General features: G+C 44.5%; 1 protein-coding gene across 7 annotated transcripts in view; it reads left to right on the top strand.

Annotated features, from left to right (window-relative positions):
- DGLUCY (D-glutamate cyclase) overlaps positions 1 to 21,108 on the top strand; it is a 74,319-nt gene that overhangs the window by 11,736 nt on the left and 41,475 nt on the right. The window contains exons 2-3 of one of the 7 annotated variants that reach the window (XM_077780915.1): positions 9,963 to 10,037; positions 10,123 to 10,203. The exons of 5 other annotated variants lie outside the window; for them this stretch is intronic. The gene's annotated coding sequence lies outside the window, so the exon portion shown is untranslated. The remainder of the gene's footprint in view (positions 1 to 9,962; positions 10,038 to 10,122; positions 10,204 to 21,108) is intronic. One more of the 7 variants, XM_077780916.1, reaches the window with a different exon arrangement.

Here is a 21,108-nt window from a genome sequence, read left to right as displayed (position 1 = left end):
TCTTAATGCTATATTTAAGAATATAATAGAAGCTCCTGGGTGGCTCAGTCAGTTAAGCGTCTGACTTTGTCTCAGGTCATGATCTCACAGCTTATGGGTTCAAGCCCCGGGTTGGGCTCTGTGCTGACAACTCAGAGCCTGGAGCCTGCTTCAGACTCTGTCTCCCTCTCTCTCTGTTCCTCCCCCACTCACACTCTGTCTGTCTCTCTCTCTCTCTCAAAAATAAATAATCATTAAAAAGAATAATACATATTCTGTGACTTCTTTGATTAAACATTGTATTTCTGAGATTCATTTACATTGATGCAAATCACTATAGTTCATTTTTACAGCTACATACTATTCCACTGTGGAGTTATCCCACAAGACATGTATTTCTTCTGTTCTTTAGAGTATATACCAATGTGTGAAATTACTAATTTTAGGGGTGCTCACACCTTCATGTCTACTGGATAATGCAAATTTCCCCCCTAAAGTGATTATAATAATCTATATTTTTACTAGAAGTCAATGATAATATTTTGGTTGATCTCATTCTTGTAAACTTTGTCAGTTGAATGGGCGTGGCCTGTGTCTGATTATGGTTATAATTTGCATATATTTGCTTGCCATTGATGGGAAATTCTCTTCATGCCCATGGACCATCTGCTTTTCCGTTGCTGTGAAATGTCTGTTCATGTCTTTTCTCTATTTTCTCACAGGCCATTGGTATTTTTTCTTTATTTATAAGAGCTCTTTGTGGATTTAGAGGGTTATAATCTGACATCAGTTCTGTAGGTTCAGATATTTACTTGCAGTTTGGGATTGCCTTTGCATTTTATTTATGGTGACTTGAACAGAAGCTGTTCATTTTCATGCCAAACTTTTCTTGTCTAAGAAACCTTTCCCAAGCTGAGTCATAAAGATATTATTTACTATTATCTTCTGAGAATTTCTTCTTTTGTCTTTCATATTTTAAGTACTAAATCCTTCATTTTTTAAGTATTTAATCTGCCTGGATTTGATTTCTGTGATTGTTGTAAGATGATCGGCTCCCAGTTCTACTTTTTTCCCCCACTCCATCAGAAATCAAGTTTCCATGTGTCAGTAGTTGTTCTTTTTCCTCTGACCTCTCAAACTTTCTGTGTTGAATGCCAGTTTTTCCCATAATCCATTGCAGAACAATGGTTTTGTAAATATAATAAAAGTCAATTGCTAGAAAAATGAAATTCAAAAGGTACACAAAATAAAGTCCCCAGTTTTTTATTATCAGATCCAACACGTTAAAAAAAATTTTAATGTTTATTTATTTTTGAGAGACAGAGAGAGAGAGCACGAGCAGAGGAGAGGCAGAAAGAGGGAAACACAGAATCCAAAGCAGGCTCCAGGCTCTGAGCTGTCAGCACAGAGCCCAGTACAGAGCTTGAACCCAGGAACCGTGAGATGATGACCTGACTGAGCCACCCAGTTGCCCCTAGATCCAACAAACTTAAACTTACTCTGTCAAGTTACTATCCAAGTTTCCAAATGCTTACTATGCATGTCTGTACTGATCGTGGGCCCATGACAAACAGATCAGAGATGGCAAGCAGTGTTCAGACTGCACTTTGAGTAGTGCTGCTCTGTTTTGCACTACTGATATGTTTGTTTATTCCTGCTCTCATATCACCCAATCTTTTTCAAAAATTATAGTAAAATATACATAACTTAAAATTTTCCATTTTAACAGTTAAAAAATTTTAATTTTAGAGAGAGAGGGACAGAGGGAGAAAGTCTTAAGCAGGCTCCACACTCAACATGGAGCCCAACGTGGGACTCGATCCCACTACCCCCAGGGTTATGATCTGAACAGAAATCAAGAGTCAGATGCTCAGGTGTTATATGGAAACCAACTTGACAATAAACTATTTAAGGAAAAAAAAGAGTCAAATGCTCAACTGACTGAGACCCCCAGGTGCCTGCATCTTAACTGTTTTTATTTATTTTTATTTTTAAAAATATTTTTATCTATTTTTGAGAGTGAGAGAAAGAGAGGCATAGAGAGAGGGAGACAGAGGATCCAAGGCAGGCTCTGTGCTAGAGCACAGAGCCCGATGCGTGGCTCGAACTCATGAACCATGAGATTATGACCTGAGCAGAAGCTGGACGCTTAACCAACAGAGCCACTCAGGTACCCATCAACCATTTTTAAATGTACAGCGCAGTGGCATCAAGTACATTCACTTAATATACAGCCATCAGCAGCATCCATCTCCAAGACTTTTTCAGCACCCCAAACTGAATCTCTGTCCTCATGAAACAACGACTCCCCATTCCCCCCTCATCCTAGCCCCGGTAACCCCTATTCTACTCTTATCTTTAGTAATTTGCTATCTCAGGTAACTCAGATAAGTGGAATCATATGGTATCGGTCATTTTGTGACTGACTTACTTCACAAACATAATGTTGTCAAGGTTCACCCATGTTGCTGTGTATTTCAGAATGTCCTTCCTTTTTGGAATATTCCATTGTATGTGTCTACCATATTTAGTTTGTCCAGTTGTCCATCAGTGGACATGAGGATTGTTTCCACCTACTGAGGAATACTGTAAACAATAATTTTGTGAATATTCCACCTATTGTGGCTGATATGAATAGTGTTGCCATGACTATACGTGTACAAATGTCTGTTTGAGTTCTTGCTCTCCATTCTTTTGGGCATATACCCAGAAGTGTGATTGCAGTTTGATGTTTAATGATTTTGAGTAAACGTTTTCACAGGCTACGCCATTTTACATTCCCACTAGCAATATACAAGTGTTCCAATTTCTCCGCATCTTTGCCAACACTTGTTATTTTCTGCTTTTGTGTTGTGTTTTGTTTTTAATAATATCCATCCTAATGGGTGTGGTGTGAAGTGGTATTTTACTGTGGTTTTGTTTTGCATTTTTGTAATGATTAGTGGTTTTGACCGTCTTTTCATGTGCCTACTAGTCATTTGTATATATTCTTTGGAGAAATGTCTTTTCAAGTCCTTTCTCATTATTTAACTGGGTTGAGGTGTTTTTTAAAAATAGTTTGTTTGTTTTTGCTGTTGAGTTGTGGGAATTCTTTCATTTAATCTTAATTGCTATGGTTTTATAACAAGTCTTGATATCTGGTAGAGGAAATGTACCTTCCTGCCAAATAGGCACCTGCTTGTCTGTTCCTTAAAAATGATTTGACATTTCTTGGCCCTTTGCTCTTCCAAACAAATTTTCAAATCATTTGCTGAGCTTTTTTTTTCTTTAATCTTGTTCAGATTTTGATTGGAATTGCCTAAAACATGTACATCAATTTGAGGATAACTGATATATTTACAATATTGAGTCTTCCTGTCACAAATATGGTGTCTCTCCATTTACGTAGGTGTTTTAAAAAGTCAGTAAAGTTTTACAATTTTCTCCATAAAAGGATTTCACAATTTTTGTGAGATTTACTAGATGTAGAGTATTGGTATTTGCTCATGCTATTAAAGATGGTATCTTTTAAAATTACACTTTCTAACAATTGCCGATGAATAGAAATGCAATTGACTTTCACATGTTGGTTTTGTATGTGGAAAACTTCCTGAACTCTCATACCAATTTTAATAATTTATTGGTAGATAATGTTGGGTTTTCCATGCAGACCTGTAAGGTTTTTTCCTTCTTTTCCAATCCTAACACATTTTGATTTGCTTTTCTTTTTCCCTTGTTCTACTCTACTCGCCAGTAGAATATGAGGATAAGGGGAATTCCTAGGTCTTGATCCAGATCTTAAAGGGCCTGCTTTCAACATTTCACCATTAAGCATGGTGTAAGTGTTTTGTGCTTTTTTTTTTCTTGAGAAACAGAACCAGTAGGAGAGATATATTATATCTGTATTATCCATTATGTCTTATATATAAAAGAAATTGCTCGTTGGATCGTTGAGAATGAGAAATCCCACAGTCTGTTGTCTGCAAGCTAGAGATACAAGAAACCCAGTGGTGTAGGCCCTCATCAGAGGGCAGGAGAAGACCAATGTCTCAGCTCAAACCATAAGGCAGAAAGCAAAATCTCCCTTTCTCTGCCTTCTTGCTCTATTAAGGCCCTCAAAGGATTGGATGATGCCCGCTGACCCTGGGGAGGGCCATCTGCTTTACTCAGTCTACCCATTCAAATGCTTATCTCACCTGGAAACACCCTCATAGACACACCAGAAATAATGTCTAACCAGCTATCAGGGCACAACCCACAACCCAGTCAAGTTGACACATACAATTAACTATCACAGCGTTCTTGTTTTTGTGATTTGTTTCATTATTTTTATTTTGTTCTTGGTATTGTTCCCCTCCACCTCTTTTTTAGCAATGCTTTAAAAATAAAGAAACTAGGGGGCACCTGGGTGGCTCAGTCGGTTAAGCGTCCAAATCGATTTCGGCTCAGGTCATGATCTCATGGTTTCGAGAGGTTTCGTGAGTTCGAGCCCCGCATCGAGCTCATGCTGACAGTGTGGAGCCTGTTTGGGATTCTCTGTCTCCCTCTCCCTCTGCCCCTCCCGTACTTGCATTGTTTCTGTTTCTCTCAAAGTAAATAAATAAACTTTAAAAAAAAAAAAGAAAAATATAAAAACCCTTCTTAGTTCACAGGCTCTACAAAAGAATTTGCCAGTCCCTGACTTAGATTATCTCCCAATAGCTACACCTCAATAGCTTTGTTGTTTCCAACAATATAGTGTTACTTGTGTGATTTCCTAATGTAAGTATCTATGGAAGTCAAGAGTCAGAGAGATAGCCACCACCCGGTGGCAAATCTTTGCTACCATATCTCCATCCACCATATCCAGTGTCTTTTCAAACTAATACCAACCAGGATCATGCCAAGTGCCTCTAACACTTAGGCATGCATGGTGACTTGAACAGCTACAGTTAGATTCCGGCTCTCTCTTGCTGCCCTCTGCTGGCTGACTCATTGCTGAGGATTAGATGTGAGTTCTGGTGGGTCATGATACCTCCAGGTCTGGTTGCTGGTCTGTAGACTTAACAAAACCTTATCAAAACCAGTGGAAAGTACTAGTAGAACTCTTAACACTGCTTGTGATGGCCAAGTTTATTATCTCTTGTAAACAGGAAAGCCCTCAGACTTTTTGAGCACAGGTATTACATAAAAAGAAGAGTTACTGTGGCTAAACACGTGATATTTTACTTCATCCATGTAACAACCACATGAACTTCTTCTCTCTTGATTGTTCAGCACTCCCTTTGTGCAGGTGATGAAATCGAGACCCAGAGAGGTTACATAACCTGGCCAAGGTCCACAGGTAGTAGGTAGTGGAGCTGCAGTTTGGGGTTCAGTCCATAAAGATCTGACTCGCAAACTCGGGTTCTTAACGTGCTACCCAAGGTTCTCCATCTTTGGTAGAGTCTTAATCAGTGGGAATCCTTACGGAGCAAGAAATCTGCAATTTCATCAATTTCATGTCCAGGATTCTGATGCAGGTGTCCTCGAGAGCTATACTTTGAGAACACTGCCTCCCATAAATAGAAACTGAACATAGAACTGTTTAACACCAGAAGCCTCATCCTGGGGTGGAGCAAACTGTTGGGTCTACCCCCTTCTTTGAATGCAGGAGATTAGAAGAAGTGATCAAATGTTAGATATCTTATCTCTTCCTGTCCCTCAGGCTTCCCTCCCCAACTCCCCACCTAAGCCACAGAGAAGTACGGCTCAGTCACATTTGCCCAAAGAGGAAGAACACTCCTCTCAGCTGACAAAGAGCCCCGAGCAGGTGTGCCCTGGTTCAGTGACAACACTCAAAACCTGAGCGAAGCCTGGCTGCTTTAAGGAACAGTTTCACATCTTAATTGAAAATACATACTAAACCGCCTAGCAAATACCCTTTCCTTTCTTTAATAAGTTAGACCAAGTGCTCAGGCTGTTGGATCTGGAACTGTTCATGGCTTGCTGGGCAGAGACAAAAGGAAAAACACTTTGTTATAATCCAAACACAAGATCTTCAAGGAAACAAAGCAGCTTGGGCCATAACTATTCCTTGGCGTGCTCTGGGTTTCTAGCCGCAAATCTATGTTTGGCAAGGAATGGGATGGAAACTTCTCCCCACCTGGTGGCCAATGTTTCCTTGAACCTCTTTATCTCTCTTTGGCTCCTGAGTAGGGTTGGCCATCATCCACAGAGCAGGGGTGAGGGCTAGGGGCGCATGCCTGTGAGGGCCAGCCACTGGTTAGGGCCCAGCAAAGAAGCAGCACAGCAAGAACACGGCAAAATGATGTCAGACACCGTGCTGAGTGTCTGTTATGACTGAATCTTCCCACAGCCCACAGAGGTGTTAGGATTATATCCTTACTTGGCAAATAAGAAAACTGAGGCACAAATACACAAAGTAACTTGCCCCAAACCACCCAGGTAATGAGAAGTAGAGCCAGGAATCAAACCCAGAGTCCTTGCCTTTCGACACAGCTGTTTGCCACAGTAGGGGACCACTGCCTTCTGTGTTCGAGCTTCGTGACAGATCCTCCCCTTCCAGTCTAATCAGGTTCTCTTCACAGGCCTTGGCAAAAGGCCAGTTGTCCTTGGGTCCAAGAATTACATAAATACAATCAGCTATTTTGTTTTGAGATTTTATTTTTAAGTAATCTCTACACCCATCAGGAGGCTCGAACTCACAACCCTGAGGTCAAGAGCTGCACACTCCACCAACTGGGCCAGCCACATGCCCCTACAATGAGCCATTTTATTTCATTTTTAAATTGAATTAAATTTAACTTAATTTTAAGTTTATGTGTTTTGAGAGAGGGGAGAGGCAGAGAGAGGGAGCGTCTCCAGCACGCTCCACACTGTTGGCTCAGGGCCCAATGAGGGTCTTGATCCCACAATTGTGAGATCGTGACCTGCGCCAAAACTGAGAGTTGAATGCTTAACTGACTGAGCCACCCAGGTGCCCCTACAATGAGCCACTGAAAAAAAAAAAAAACAAGATTACTGGGGCACCGTCCCCATCCTGCCTAGATGTGCAACCCTCACTGGTTTTATGCAACGGGTGATAAAGAGATTGTGGTGCAGGCCTGAGTCTCAAACTTCTGGTGGTCAGGAATACTCATAAAATGAAATCTTAGAGAACCTCAATCAGAAAACAGAGCAGGGAAGGGCATAATCATGTCTGAGAGGGTGGCTCAGTCAGTTAAGTGTCCAGCTTCGGCTCAGGTCATGAGCTTGTAGTTGGTGAGTTCAAGCCCCACATCGGGCTCTCCGCTGTCAGCACAGAGCCTGCTTCAGATCCTCTGTCCCCTGGGTCTCCGCCCCTCCCCTGCCCTTGTGCACTGTCTCTCAAAAATAATTAAAAATTTAAAAAATAATAAAAATATAAGATTATATATGTTAAGCACTTTGCCCTGTGCCCAGTACTTCTTAATGTACTCAGCAGACCTCTGGGTGTTATCGGGCCCCTGGGCCAGGATGCTCCTGGCTACAGGACACTCCCTTGACCATTTGGTAACAAACACATTTCAAGCAACTACAATGGATGGTCAAAACAGGAAGAAAAAATAGCTTTGGGCTCAAGAAAGTTATAAACCAACTGGGGAATTAAAATAATTTCCTATTGGGGTGCCTGGGTAGCTCAGTCAGTTAAGTGTCTGACTTCGGCTCAGGTTATGATCTCACGGTTTGAGGGTTCAAGCCCCCTGTCTATGCTGACAGCTCAGAGCTTGGATTCTGCTTCAGATTCTGTGTCTCCCTCTCTCTGTCTCTCCCCCATTCGTATTCTGTCTCTCTCAAAAATAAACATTAAAAAAAATTTTTAATAATTTCATATTTAGAAAAAGAAATGAAAACTTATTAATTGCCTACCTATCACACAGGGTCCTCATTTCTAGACTAGTCCTGATGTTACCAACTACTAAATGTGTAGCCATGGAGGAAATGATTTCGCTGGGGCCTTGGTGTCCTCGGTGGGAAAATGGATTTTATTGTCAGGGTCACGCGCACGGTCGATTCCCAACAAACAACACACAGGAGCGGGGGTAGAGGAGGAAATAGAATTAGGTGGGCTTTCCTCAAGACCTAGCTTTGGAGCTGAGGTCTGAGTGTGATGAGGGCTTTGGAACTCTAAAGAGGAAATAACATTCCTGGTGCTTTTCTCCTCGTATTATGGAAAACCCAACTCAAATGGATTTAGCTATGAATGGAATGTATTGACTCACAGACCCAAGAAAGTCAGAGGTGGAGCGAGTCAGAGAAGTGGTTTGACCTAGGGGTACTCATGCTGCCACGACTCCGGCTGCGGTTCTCGGTGAGGCTTTGGTTGTTGCTCTTCATGTATTGGTTTTGCCAACTGGCTGGCTTTGCTTATGATAGTCAAATGGCTGGGGCAGTCCAGCCTCACATCGACAGCCCATGCGGGCCTTCTGTTCCCTATTCCCAGGATAGTTCAAGTGGCATTGGACCTACGTAGGCCACATGAGCCAATCCCTGGGGCCAGAATTATGTGATTGGGTTGGCTCAGGCCACATGCTTGTCCCCAGCACCTTGGGGTAGTGTCCAGTTTCTTGGAAGCACGTGAATCCTCAAGTGGAAAGTGGGCCCTCCTGGAGGGTGGGATTTGGCCGGGAGACAGCCACGATGCTCGCAAGGGGGAAGTTAACTTTCATAAAATAAAAAGGAAGGCGTAAGCAGGGGTGAGAGTGAGCCCACAGGCTTGTTTGGCAGAGCATTCTTGAGAGGGGGTGGTGAGGAAGGGCAGCGGGGGCCCTGGAGAGGGCCATCCAACGCTGGGCTGGGCGCTGTGTGAGCCTGGGAGTTTCAGCATTTACGAGCATTTACCAGCACCTCAGCAAATTCAGGAAGCATGCCTGTTGTCTTCTATTATAAAGGCTAACCCTTAATTCATTAAGTAGATTATTTACTCTCCCTTAAAACATTCAGTGGGGGAGTAGAGAAGAGGGGAGCCCACATTTACCGAGAGCCCACTCTGTGCTGACTCTGGGCTGGAGGCTCCTCCTACATCTTCTCCTTTAATGCCCCAGCCTCTCTCTGAGATAGGAGGCATGACCCCATTTCACAGAAGGGCAAGGAAAGGGAAGTTCAGTTGAGTCTCTCAGCCAACAGATGTGCAGAGGGGAGACTTGAGTCCCCAGGTCTGCTTGACTCCAGAGCCCACAAACAGGGAACTATGCTGGAGTTGCTCCAGTTCATGAGAATTTCATTGTCCCCGTATCACTGCAAGTACCAGGCTGGTGACCCTTGTGCATGGTGACTCTTGCTGTGGAACGTGACCTTGTCCTTAGCCACATATGCTGTGCCCACAGACACTGATGAATGTGGGAGTCTGGAGGCAGCAGGCTACTCATGGCTGGGGGCCCTGTTTCTAGGGCCTAAGGGCAGGAAGTCAGGCCCAGGAGAACCAGGGCAGGCTGAGCACCCTGTCCCTGGCCATTGTCACTGCTCACCTGCTCACAGTTTCCTCTCTAGCAGCTCTGAGTACTCTGCTCAGGGCTTTCCATACATTGTCTCCTCAACCATCACAAAGCTCTTTCGAGGCTGGTTATTCTCCCCATTTTATAGCTGGGCAAACCAAACAGTGAAGGCTGAGGTCATAGGAAGTGGCTTGTCCCTGTGGGGTGTGTTTTCTCATGCCTAGTTTATAGATGAGTATGTTAACCATCTGCTCAGAGGTTGCCCACTGATCTCACATGGCTGGCGGGTGACAGAGTCAGGATTCATACTCAAGCTCTGTCTGATTCCAGAGACTGGGTTTAAGGGCCGTGCTGTAAAGGGTGGCCCTTAACTTAGGGAAAAACTTCAAGGAAGCCATTTGACCTTGTGGATTTCTCCTGAAGAGGCTGTCCCATGTGCTCCCAGAGGGGCTTGTGATCTACTTTGTTGGGATAAACACAGGTCCTTTCTTGGGTCATCTGTGTATACTGGTGTCACTGACCCTCTTCACTAACCCCCAGCTTCCCCCCTCTTCCCTAAACACCTTATAGGAGGTCCCCAACAAGCCCTGGGAGGAGCCACTTGGGAGGAGCTCCCTCTGCCTAGAAATTTTACACCTGCCGCAAGTAAGTACAGACTTCCTGGAGCCTCGGGCCACATCACCCTAAGACGATGCTGATGCTGATAGTAAGCCTTTTATTTTTTTTAAAGCCGCCTACAATGAAAACACGGAAACTGGGAATGCAGAAGGTCCACGTGAGCAATCACAAGGTGTAACAGCAGCTGCAGAAGGTGACTGTGGGGAAGTGGATTGCCCCCCTTTACTTTAGGTTCTGTTTTTAGCCTGTGTTTTTCAGAGCAAGTAGGTGCCATGGTGACAGGTGCCATAGAAATAGATGGAGCACACCACCGAATGTGGAGCTGCCGTTCCCATGGAAATGCACCGAGAGCTAGGGAGAGCCCGCAGTCCCACTGCGCTCTGGCTGCTGGACACGACAGGAACCCCCTCGGAGGGCCCTGTCCCACCTGCCAACTGCCGGGTCATAGTCCCCTGGAAGCCCCTACCTTTCTCGCTGTGATTGTCCGAGACCTCTGATGGTCTCCCTCCCAGGGCACCCGTGGGGGCTTCTCTTTGTGACCTCCATGGGAGTCCCAGGGAAGGAGCTCTTCCCTTTGCCCCAGCCACCAATCATCCAGGCAAACCGTGGCCTCTGAACTAGCACTGCTATGTCCCCTCTCTGGCACTGAGAGTGCGCCGGTCCCCCGCACCGTCCCCATCCTGCCTAAGATGTGCAACCCTCACCGGTTTTATGCAATGGATAATAAAGAGCTTACGGTGCGGGTCCTGAGTCGCAAACATCTGGTGTTCAGGAATACTCCTAAAATGAAATCTCAGAGAATCTCAACCAGAAAACAGAGCAGGGAAGGGCATAATCATGTCTGAGAGTGTGGTTTTCAGTTTGTGAAACCTCCGGCAGTGCAGAGTCTGGCTCGCTTCAGCTATTTCTGGATGCAGCTTTAATGGGACTGAAAGACCCTTTGAAACAGCTGCCCAAGCCGTCCCGTAGCATTTACACAACCGTCTCTGTACAGCTGTTGATGGGTGGATATAAATGAAAGGGGGCCAAGCTTAGCTCACTTTTATTTGGATTTAGACCAATTGCATGTCTTCTGAAACGTAACCCATGTATTCATATGGCCTTTAAACCTGAATTACACTAGGCCTGGTGTAAGAGGATTAGGTTTAGAGGGCATGTGTTATTTTATCTGTCTCATAACGTCTACTTCCGGACTGGGGCTCTATTACTAAATACATTTGTTTCCGTACAATTACGCTATCAGATGGCATACTTCCTGCGGGGTAGGGCAAGTATAGTTCCGGACTCGTGTGTGCTTCTGAGACCAATCATTCCAAGAATTGACCAACTAAGAGTTAATTTTACTCTCAAAGAAACACGCACACACATATCCCTAAACACAGAAATTAAGGAAAAAAAAACATTAGTAATCCATACCCCATCAACTCATCAATTATCGCGTAAATAGTTACAGACGACGAAAACCATAGGTCTGGAAAGCACTGAAGAAATGTCTATCCTGGCATGTCTGACGTTTGACTTGAAGGAATCAGGGCCCAAGGAGTCAAGGTGCTTTGCTGTTTGATTCACTGTATCTTGTATGTTGTACTAGATTATTACCACGTAGGCAAGACCTTTCCCAGTCGAGGAGGTGCGTGGAGCCTCCAGCTCCCCCAACCAGAGAATGGTGCTCATTGTGACCTTGAAGTAGGCTTGTAGGCCATGCCATTGGTTGAGCAGTGCAGTAGATGGGGAGCTAGACATTAAAGCAACTGTTTGCTTTATCCCTAGAACTCACCCATGGAACTGCATGTATTGTTAGTAACATCATAGACTTAACCTCCATCTGGATTTGTGTGTCGTGTTTCGCGGCCACAGGAATTGGCTCAGACAGAGCACTGTAGAACCTCTGTATTAAATAAGCAGACATGCGTGCTCTAGTTTATAGGCGAGCAAACTATGAAGCAGAAGGGTTTGCCTTGTTTGCCCAAAGCAATGTCATACCTTGGAGTTTTGCCACTTGGTTGGGTTGCTTTATTTAGCTAAGTAACTAAAAGCAGATTTACTTTGAAGAATCAGGCTCTCAAATATTCTATAACTCTCTAAGAATGGACATCTACAGCCACGTTTGGCAGGAAGAGTTCTTCCTAAATTGTCACAGAGTCATCAAGTAAATGTGTGGCCACATGAAGCGTTTACACAAAAACTTTCCTTTTTCAAGGTAAGCTTCTTCCATGGAGCTGGAACAGGGGCCCTGAGTTAGAGAATATTTGATATTTAATTCAAGACACACACCAACCTTGGTGTCACTTTTCACAGCAACAATTTGAAGCTAAACATGTAGCAAGAATCTCAGTTTCCGTTGTTTAATTTTATGTTGTAAAATATATGTAACATAATATTTACTATCTTCACCAGTTCAGTGGCCTTGAATACATCCATATTGTTGTGCAGCCATCACTACCTTCCATCTCTAGAACTTTTTCATCTTCCTGAACCTAAAATCTGACCCCACTAAACACCAAGTCCCCATTCCCCCATCCCAGCCCTTTGTAACCACCCTTCTATAATCTGTCCCTATGAGTTTGACTATTCCAGGCACCTCTTTTTTTTTAAGTTCATTTTTTAACTTTTTTAATGTTTATTTACTTTTGAGAGAGAAACAGTGAGAACCAGGGAGGGGCAGAGAGAGAAGAGAGAGAGAGAGAGAGAGGGAGGGAGGGAGATGCAGAATCTGAAACAGGCTCCAGGTTCTGTGGGGCTGGAACTTAGGACCTGCAAGATCAAGACCTGAGCCAAAGTCGGACGCTTAACAAACTAAACCATTCAGGTGCCCCTATTTATTTATTTTGAGAGCTAAAGAGAGAGAATCCCAAGCAGGCTCTGTGCTGACAGCTGACAGCTGACAGCTGACATGGGGCTCGATCTCATGAACCATGAAATAATGATCGGAACCATGAGACTATGACCTGAGCTTAAATCTAGAATCAGACACTTAACGCACGAAGTCCCCCAGGCACCCCCCAGGAGCCTTTTATAAGCGGAATCATTTGGTATTTGTCCCTTGTGATGGGCTTATTTTACTTTCCGTAATGTCTTTAGGCTTCCTCCATGTCATAGCATCTGTTAGAATTTCCTTCATTTTAAAAGGCTAAATAATATTCCATTGTATGTGTATGTCACATTTTGTTTATCTACAATTTAATTTTCTATATTTGATTCTTATCATTTTTAAATTTTGAAGCAATCACAAAGTGACAAAATTTTCAAGGGTGGTACAAAAAACAAAACCCTCTTTTTTTCTTGAACTCTTTGGGAATACGTTGTCCTGATACTCCATCATCTTTCAGTACTTTTCTATGTCTTTCCTGCATACAGACACTTTCCTACCTGACCACAGCACGACCATCAAAACCAGGAAACAAGGTTTGCCAATTATTGCAATCATGTCTTTTACCACAAAAGGATCCAGTTCAGAATCACTTTGCATTTAATTAAGTCTATTTAGTCCCCTTCAGTCTGGAAGTACAATTCAAAAGTCTCTCCTTGACTTTCATGACCCTGACACTTTTTAAAAATGTTTTTATTTATTTTTGAGAGAGAGAGAGAAAGAGAGCAAGCCGGGGAGGGGCAGAGAGAGGAGACATAGAATCTGCGCTGTCAGCAGAACCGGATGTGGGGCTCGAACTCGTGAACCACGAGATCATGACTTGAGCTGAAGTTGGACACTTAACTGACTGAGTCACCCAGGCGCCCCTTAAAAAAACTTTTTTAATGTTTTGACCTTGACACTTTTAAAGATCACAGACATTGTAGAACGTCCCTCAGTTAAGGTTTGTCTAATGTTTCCTCCTGATGTATAAGCTTCTTCAAGTTATACATCATAGCAGGAAAATCATGAAAGTGACACTGCCTTCTTCCCCTTGCCGCCTGCCAAGGGATTCTCTCTTTGGTTTGTTCCAATACTTTGATCACATGGGTAAGGTGGTGTCTACTGGGCTTCTTCACTATAAAATGAGCCTTTTCCTCTTTGTAATTGATAGGCATTTTATGAGGAGGTACTTTAAAATTGTGTAAATATCTCATTCTTCATCAATTTTAATTCTTTTTTTATCTCCATATGAACGTTTGTATTCCCATAAAAGTTAGTGAGTTATATCCATTCCCATCATTCTTTAATTTAAAGCCCATATTGTCCCCAGTTTGGCCACTGAGAGCTTCTTCATTCTGTGGCTTTTCTGGTACGGCCCCGTAATTCTTAGAGCACATCCCTACTTTCCAGCGTAACAAGATGTTCTAGGCTCATCTTCTGACTTCCTGGCCCCAGTTATGGAATCAATCATTTCTCCAAGGCATCTTGATTCATTTTAATGGAAAATGGCATTTGGAATCCAAAATTTGGGCTCATCCCTTTTGAAATGTTGTTGCTCCCAGGCAGAGCTAAGGAATACATGTTTCTCTGCATGCACACACACACACACACACACACACACACACACACACGGGCATGGGCATGCTCCACGTAAATACACTCTTTACCCTCTAATACTACATGCCAGGCTGCCTTTCTCCCACCCTATGAAGAATCTCTCCTTGCCCTGATCAGGTGGTGACATCACAGGAAATGTCACCCTTTTTGGGGTTGACCTCCTCATCACTTGGGCTCTGATCCCCTGCTTTGGCCACCATGGCCCCTGCCCTCCACCCCCCACCGTGGACTCTTTCCTCACAGCTCTACCTAATGACTTTGGGACTGAATTGTTTAGGAAAGGGAACCATTGGCTTTGGTTGTTCACAATCTTTTGCTTATTGGGAGCACTCGAATCTGACCTATTAGATAAGCAATACTAAACATGACTCCCAGCATTTCCCTAATCTTTTGTCTCTCTTATTGTAATGAAAACAATTCTTATGAAATATTTATACAGTTAGGATGGCTTCTTCCTTACAGCAACATCTATTTTGCAAATTTGCAGTTGTATTTAGGCTGCCGCCAGCCACTCTCTTGGCAAATGTTGAGCGACTCCCACCACAAAAATTAATGAGTGAAGGCAAGGTCTGCACACCTACTTATTCTGTTCTTCCATTATCAAGCTGTAGGACTCTGGGGAAGTGAATCAGGCCACATCTACAGAAACCAGAAACAGACTTTTGCGTTACTGTGAATCGCTCGTGCTTGTGAATTGAGATCTTCCTGGTTAGACTCTGAACATCAAGGGAATGGACTTGTCTCCTCCTATATTTTGTATCCTTCAGGTCAGGTGCTGAACGCAATCCTGCTTACTGGGCGGGTGCTCCTGGTGCTTGTTAACCAACAGGACCACGATGACCTCATCATGGTAGTAGGGAGAAAGGACATGCATTTTCAAACTCCAATGGGTGCTTGTCGGGCTTTAATCTCCTTGACCTCCATAATCACAAATTCCCCGCCCCCCTCCCCCCACCGCGACACTTGCTCTTCTCGGCTTCTAAGCACATGGTTCCTCTCCTACCTCCCTGGCTCCCTCATCGTGGTTGCCTTTGTGCATGTTGCTTGCTCTGCCTGTTTCCTCCAACAGCGGGCATTTGTTGGGCATTTTCCATGTGCCAGGCACTGTTGTAGGTACTGGAGATACAGCAAAGAATAAAGCAGGTCAGAAATCCTTCCCTGGCAGAACTGAAGGGAAACAGGAAGGCTTGCCCCTTATGTGTGTGTGATTTCTTGCATCCGTTCCACAGCCTCTGCTGCCGCCCTGAAGTGTGTTGAGCACTGGCTGGTCCAGCCAGGCAAACAAAGGATTAAGGTACCCTCTCTCCTTCAAGACTTTTTCTAGAAGGAAGACTTTCAGGTTTTTTTTTTTTTAAGTTTATTTATTTATTTTGAGAGGGAGAGAACACACAAGCAGGGGAGGGGCAGAGAGAGAGAAAGAATCCCATGTCAGGCTCTGCACTGACATGGGGCTTGAACCCATGAACCCATGAGATCATGACCTGAGCTGAAATCAAGAGTCAGATACTTAACTGGCTGAGCCACCCAGGTGCATCCTAGGAAGGAGGCTTTCTATACGCTCATCTTTCTCCTGACCTCCCCTCTCATCTGCCAGCCTCCTATTTTGCCTGCCCTACACAGTCCCCCACTGCAGCCAGAGCCTTCTTCATACACTCACTCCACTGCCTAACACCTTCAGGATTTCCCATCGCTCTTGGATCGCCCAAGAGCTGGCCTCTGCTTACCATCCCGGCCCCCTCTCCCCTCCCTCCTCCTTTCTATCAAACCTCCCAGCAGCACAGGAAGCTGGTTCCCTTCCCATGCCCCCCTGCTTTGGCTCACGCTGTCCCCTGACCTAAAGTGCCCCCTCCCCACCTGTCTGCTAGTCTGACCCCTACTCTTCCTGTTAGATTCAGCTCCTTTACCTCCTCCCCTTGCAGTCCACGTGGCCCAGGAGTGCTCAGCACATGGTGTTACAGCTACTGAAGATAGATACAGTGGTAATTATGTGCTTAATGTCTGTCTCTGGGGATGGTAAACCCCCTGTGAGCGTGGGCCGTGGCTGTCTTATTCCCTACAGTATGTGCAGCACGCTGGGTGAGGAGCGGTAAACAGGCAATGCTTCTGTGGTGCTAACTGTGCACCCAGCCAGGAACTGTTCTAAGAATCTCACGTGTGTTAGGTCATTTAATCCTTACCACGACTCAGTGGGATACGCATTGTTATGAGTCCCTGTTTACGGATGAGAAAATAGGCACAAGGAGGTGAATATGATCCCTTCCCAAGTGTAAAGGCAGGCTCGGAATCCAGCCAGCCTACCCCCTAGTCTGTGCTCTGTACTGCAATGCCTGCTGAATGGCAGGTGGATGATGGATCATGTCTGGATACTGAGTGCCTAGCAGGCACCCGGTAAGCGACAGCTGTCATTATTATCACCATGGTGTCCACACTCTCAGGCATGCATGCCTTTTATTTATTTTTTCTAGTCTTTAAAAGTTTATTTATTTATTTTGAGAGAGAGGGAGGGGGAGACAGAGAGAGAGAGAGAGAGAGAGAATTCCAAGAAGGCCCCATGCTTTCAGCACAGAGCCCAATATGGGACTCGAACTCATGAAACATGAGATCATGACTTGAGCCAAAATCAAGAGTCAGATGCTTAACCAACTGACTGTCCCAGGCTCCCCAGACGTACATGCCTTTTAATGAGGGCAAGTTCTGCTTTTCTCACCTCTGTGTACTCAGTGCACCCCACATGGTAAGGACTAAATAAATATTTACCAAATGAATAAAAAAACTCGTGACAGAAGTATAAGGAATGACCCAGGGTGCCTGGCTGGCTCAGTCAGCATGTGACCCCGGATCTCAAGGTTGTGAGTTCAAGCCCCACTCTGGGTGCAGAGGTTAGTTAAAAAGGATCTGAATTGGGGCCCCTGGGTGGCTTAGTCGGTTGGGCGGCTGACTTTCGCTCAGGTCATGATCTCATGGTTCGTGGGTTCAAGACCCATGTCGGGCTCTGTGCTGACAGCCAGCTCAGAGCCTGGAGGCTGCTTCGGATTCTGTATCTCCCTCTCTCTCTGACCTTCCTCTGCTCAAGCTGTCTCTCTCTCTCAGAAATAAATTTAAAAAAACATTTTTTAAAAAAGGATCTGAATCTACCTTCCTTATGTATGTTTCAATTAAATTCCATGTTTTAAATTATGTGATATTTACATGTTGTACTACTGAAAGTTGTAGAAAGGATAAAGCAGAAAATCCCTCTTCCATCAGGGCCACCCCATGGCACAACTCCAGAGGGCGCCATTCACCTAAAATACAGTGTGGCAGCCACTGCTCCTGCTCAGGACCTTGTCCACCTAATTTCCCTCTCTGCAGGCACAACTGATACAAGCTCTTCTCCATCTTTACAGAGATAGTTTACATGCATTTGAACTGATCATGAGTGTGTTATTCAACATAGACTTCTTTGCCTTGCCTTGTTCATTTTATGTCTTTGGGAGATTGTTTCACACCAGGCGTATAGAGTAGCCTAGCCTCATTCTTTTTAATGGTTACATAGTATCTCATTGTATGGTTTGGATGTACCATAGCTAAACCATAGTTTAGCTTTGCCTCTATTTAATCAGCCCTCCATGTATTTAACCAGCCTCTATTAGGTTTTTTCCAAATTGTTTCTATTACAAATAGTGCTGCCATGTGCTCCCATCACCCCACCCCCTGTTTGAGCACATCTGGAACATGCATTCCTAGAATTGGATTACTTGGGTAAAGCAGAGAAATTACTTTCTAATGGCAGAATTTCAGTCATCTGTGACTGGCATAGCTAAGATTTTTATACCGGGCTTTGGGGTGTGTCAGATCCTTCTAAGGAATGGATGATCTGTGGGCCCCTCTCTGGTACATCTGAGACTAGGGGGCAATATTTGTGGGCTTGATAGTTTGTTACTCTCTAAAGAGAAAAGACAATTCACAGTGGAAGGGTTAAGCTTCTTAGAATCCAACCAGTGCTCAATGATTAGATCCCTTACTTAGAGTAAGACCTCACTGAGCGTTGAGACACTTGGGTCACTCAGGGCCAGTCAGCAGTGAGTTCACTGAAGGCCCTGGTGGGAAGCCTGAGAAGTTCAGGGTTCAGTCCCCAAAGAAACATATGGAATCAAGAGACTCTGGTTCTGGAATCACCTTGTAGGGGGAAAGGGGGTGCGGTCCCTGCTATTCCTATGAGGATGTAATTCCGATTAACACCAGAGGATGGAGAGAGGGAGGGATGGATACATAGACACATAGACATAGAAAGGTAGATATCAGTCAAGCAAGCACAAGCTTGGACTTATTTTGGGGTTTGGGCTGCACCACCTAATAGTTAATGGGACTTTAGGGAGCTTCTTTGAGCTTCTCAAGATTCATCCTTTGTCCATAACGGGATTAACAATGTCTTTTTTGTGGGGCAGTGGTGAGGAACCAATGGTTGTAAACCAAAGAAGGTAAAGGGTCTGGCACAGTGCCTGGGTTCTCATATTCAGTGGGGCGGTAGCTACTATCGTTTATTATATGACTGGGCTTTCTGTCATTGGTATATTGACAGTTGCCAATAAGCATGTACTTCATGCTCCATTTGACCCCTGCTTCCAGGGGGACTACTCTATAAAGTAGGGATTCTCAGCCTTCTTTCCCTCCCGACATGTGGGCGATACTCAGGTACCTGGCACACTCCCAGCATTCATTTCTCAGGGCAGGATTTCAAACTACACTCATTTATCTCCAGGCCAGGAAAGCAACATTATTACAGGAATGACCTAGATCCACTGAAACTTATATTAAAATGATAAATAAATAAAGGAAAGGAAAGGCAATCACCCTCAGATTTGGGTCTTTTGGCTACAATGTGCAAAACAGCACCCAGCTTCCACCTGCGGTCTCATAGAGTAATAGTGAGGGGCAGGTACCACTGGGGGTGCTCATTTCAGTGGGTTTGGGGGTAATCTCTATTCTCTCCTCCAGATACAAAGTGAAGGCCATTACCAGAGGGGTCTGGCGACTGTCCCCACTTGATTATGGAATGGTTCTCTCTTTGACCTTTGCTGAGTGCCTGGCTGAGGTGCTAAGCTTTCCGCAGTGACCCTGGGGAAACACAGACATCCAGGGCCTTAGCTGGTGCCTCGGATGCTTGGCCAAGGGGTCCAGCCTGCCAGGTCCAGGAAGGCTCTCTCAGTCCCTCAGACAAGCTCAGGCTTGACCCGCCAAAGCAGCTGCTTTAATACTCAGTGTCTTCAACTGGGGAATGGAATCCAACCTCACCTGACCCTCCCAGCAACCAACCCCCTTAGCCCAGCAGGGCCAATTCTTCTCTCCTCTGTGTCCCCAAAGCACTTTGTTGTGTGACTATTAAAGCACTCCCTGTCAGTTTAAAATGCATCTCTACCCCTTCTGGGGCAATATTTCTTGTATTTTGTTTGTTAAAATTTTTATACAATCTCAAATTTTTCATTAAAATGGACGTGGGGTTTGCATGGTTTTCTGCCTATGAGACGGGAGTTGAAAACATACATCGGTGGTCTGGAATCTCATTGGGCTCTTCTGTAGCTAGAAAGGGCTGTGGAAAATCTGGCTTGTCCAGAACCTTCACTGTGGACACCACCCTTGAATCCTGCTTTCATCCATCGTCCAGTCAGTCAGCTGGTCATTTAACAAACACTGAACCACTTTTGTGCCAGGCACTGCACTAGACACGTGGTATATTGAGATGAAGAAGACACAGGCCGTGCCTTGGAGGCCAACACAATGAGACTGTCTAACCCCAGATTGTCATAAATTGAAGTATAGGTGACATACAATATTGTGTTAGTTTCAAGTGGACAAATACAGATTTGGCAATTCCGTACCCTGCTCAGTGCTCCCCAAGGTCATTACAGTCACTGTCTGTTAACCACACAAAATTATTGCGATCTTATTGACCATATTCTCTGTGCTATACCTTTCATCTCTGTCATTTTGTTTACCTCTTCATCTGTCGAACCCTAGATTCTGCTGACACCTCGAAACCTCTTTCTAGAGCATGTTAACCTTAAAAATAAAACTGCCAGCAATTTTAGCAGCAAAAACAAGTTTATTTGGAAATAGCAGAGAATTGCAACCCAGGACACACAAGCTGTGGCAACAGTGTAGGCAAGTCCAGAAGCAAGTCTGGGGAACAGAGGAGAGGGAGCTCCTTTCCAGAGGGAAGGGGAAAGATGGGAAGGCTGTTAGAATGCAGACGTCCATTGGAGTAAACTGGGAGTCCGAAGTGTAGTGGCCCCTCATTGGCTGAGCTGTGACCGTCACTGACCGGGCTGTTGCTGGGAGAGGAGGAGACCTTTCCTCCTACTGCTGGGATAGTAAACTAGTAGCTAACGTAGTATTGGACTTGGTAAGGTGTAGGTCTTCCTGTTGAGGCTGCAAGACCTCCCCCTGCTGGCCTCTCTCCTCCTGAACTAAACTGAAGGTTTCCTTGAATTAGTTTTCACAAGAAGTCAACATACAGGATTTCTTTCCAAGTGTAATTTCCTGGAGCTTTGGCACCATCTCTATATTTTGAAATCTACAGTATTTTATTCATCCACCGAAAATCTCTGTAAGGCACTCTACTATACCTGGAGTAGGGGGGTGGGGTGGTGA

The sequence above is a fragment of the Crocuta crocuta genome, unplaced genomic scaffold (assembly GCF_008692635.1).
Source record: "Crocuta crocuta isolate KB4526 unplaced genomic scaffold, BGI_CrCroc_1.0 scaffold299, whole genome shotgun sequence".
NCBI lineage: Eukaryota > Metazoa > Chordata > Mammalia > Carnivora > Hyaenidae > Crocuta > Crocuta crocuta.
Note: the sequence above shows the minus strand (reverse complement) of the source record. Positions and strands in the feature narration are given on the sequence as shown.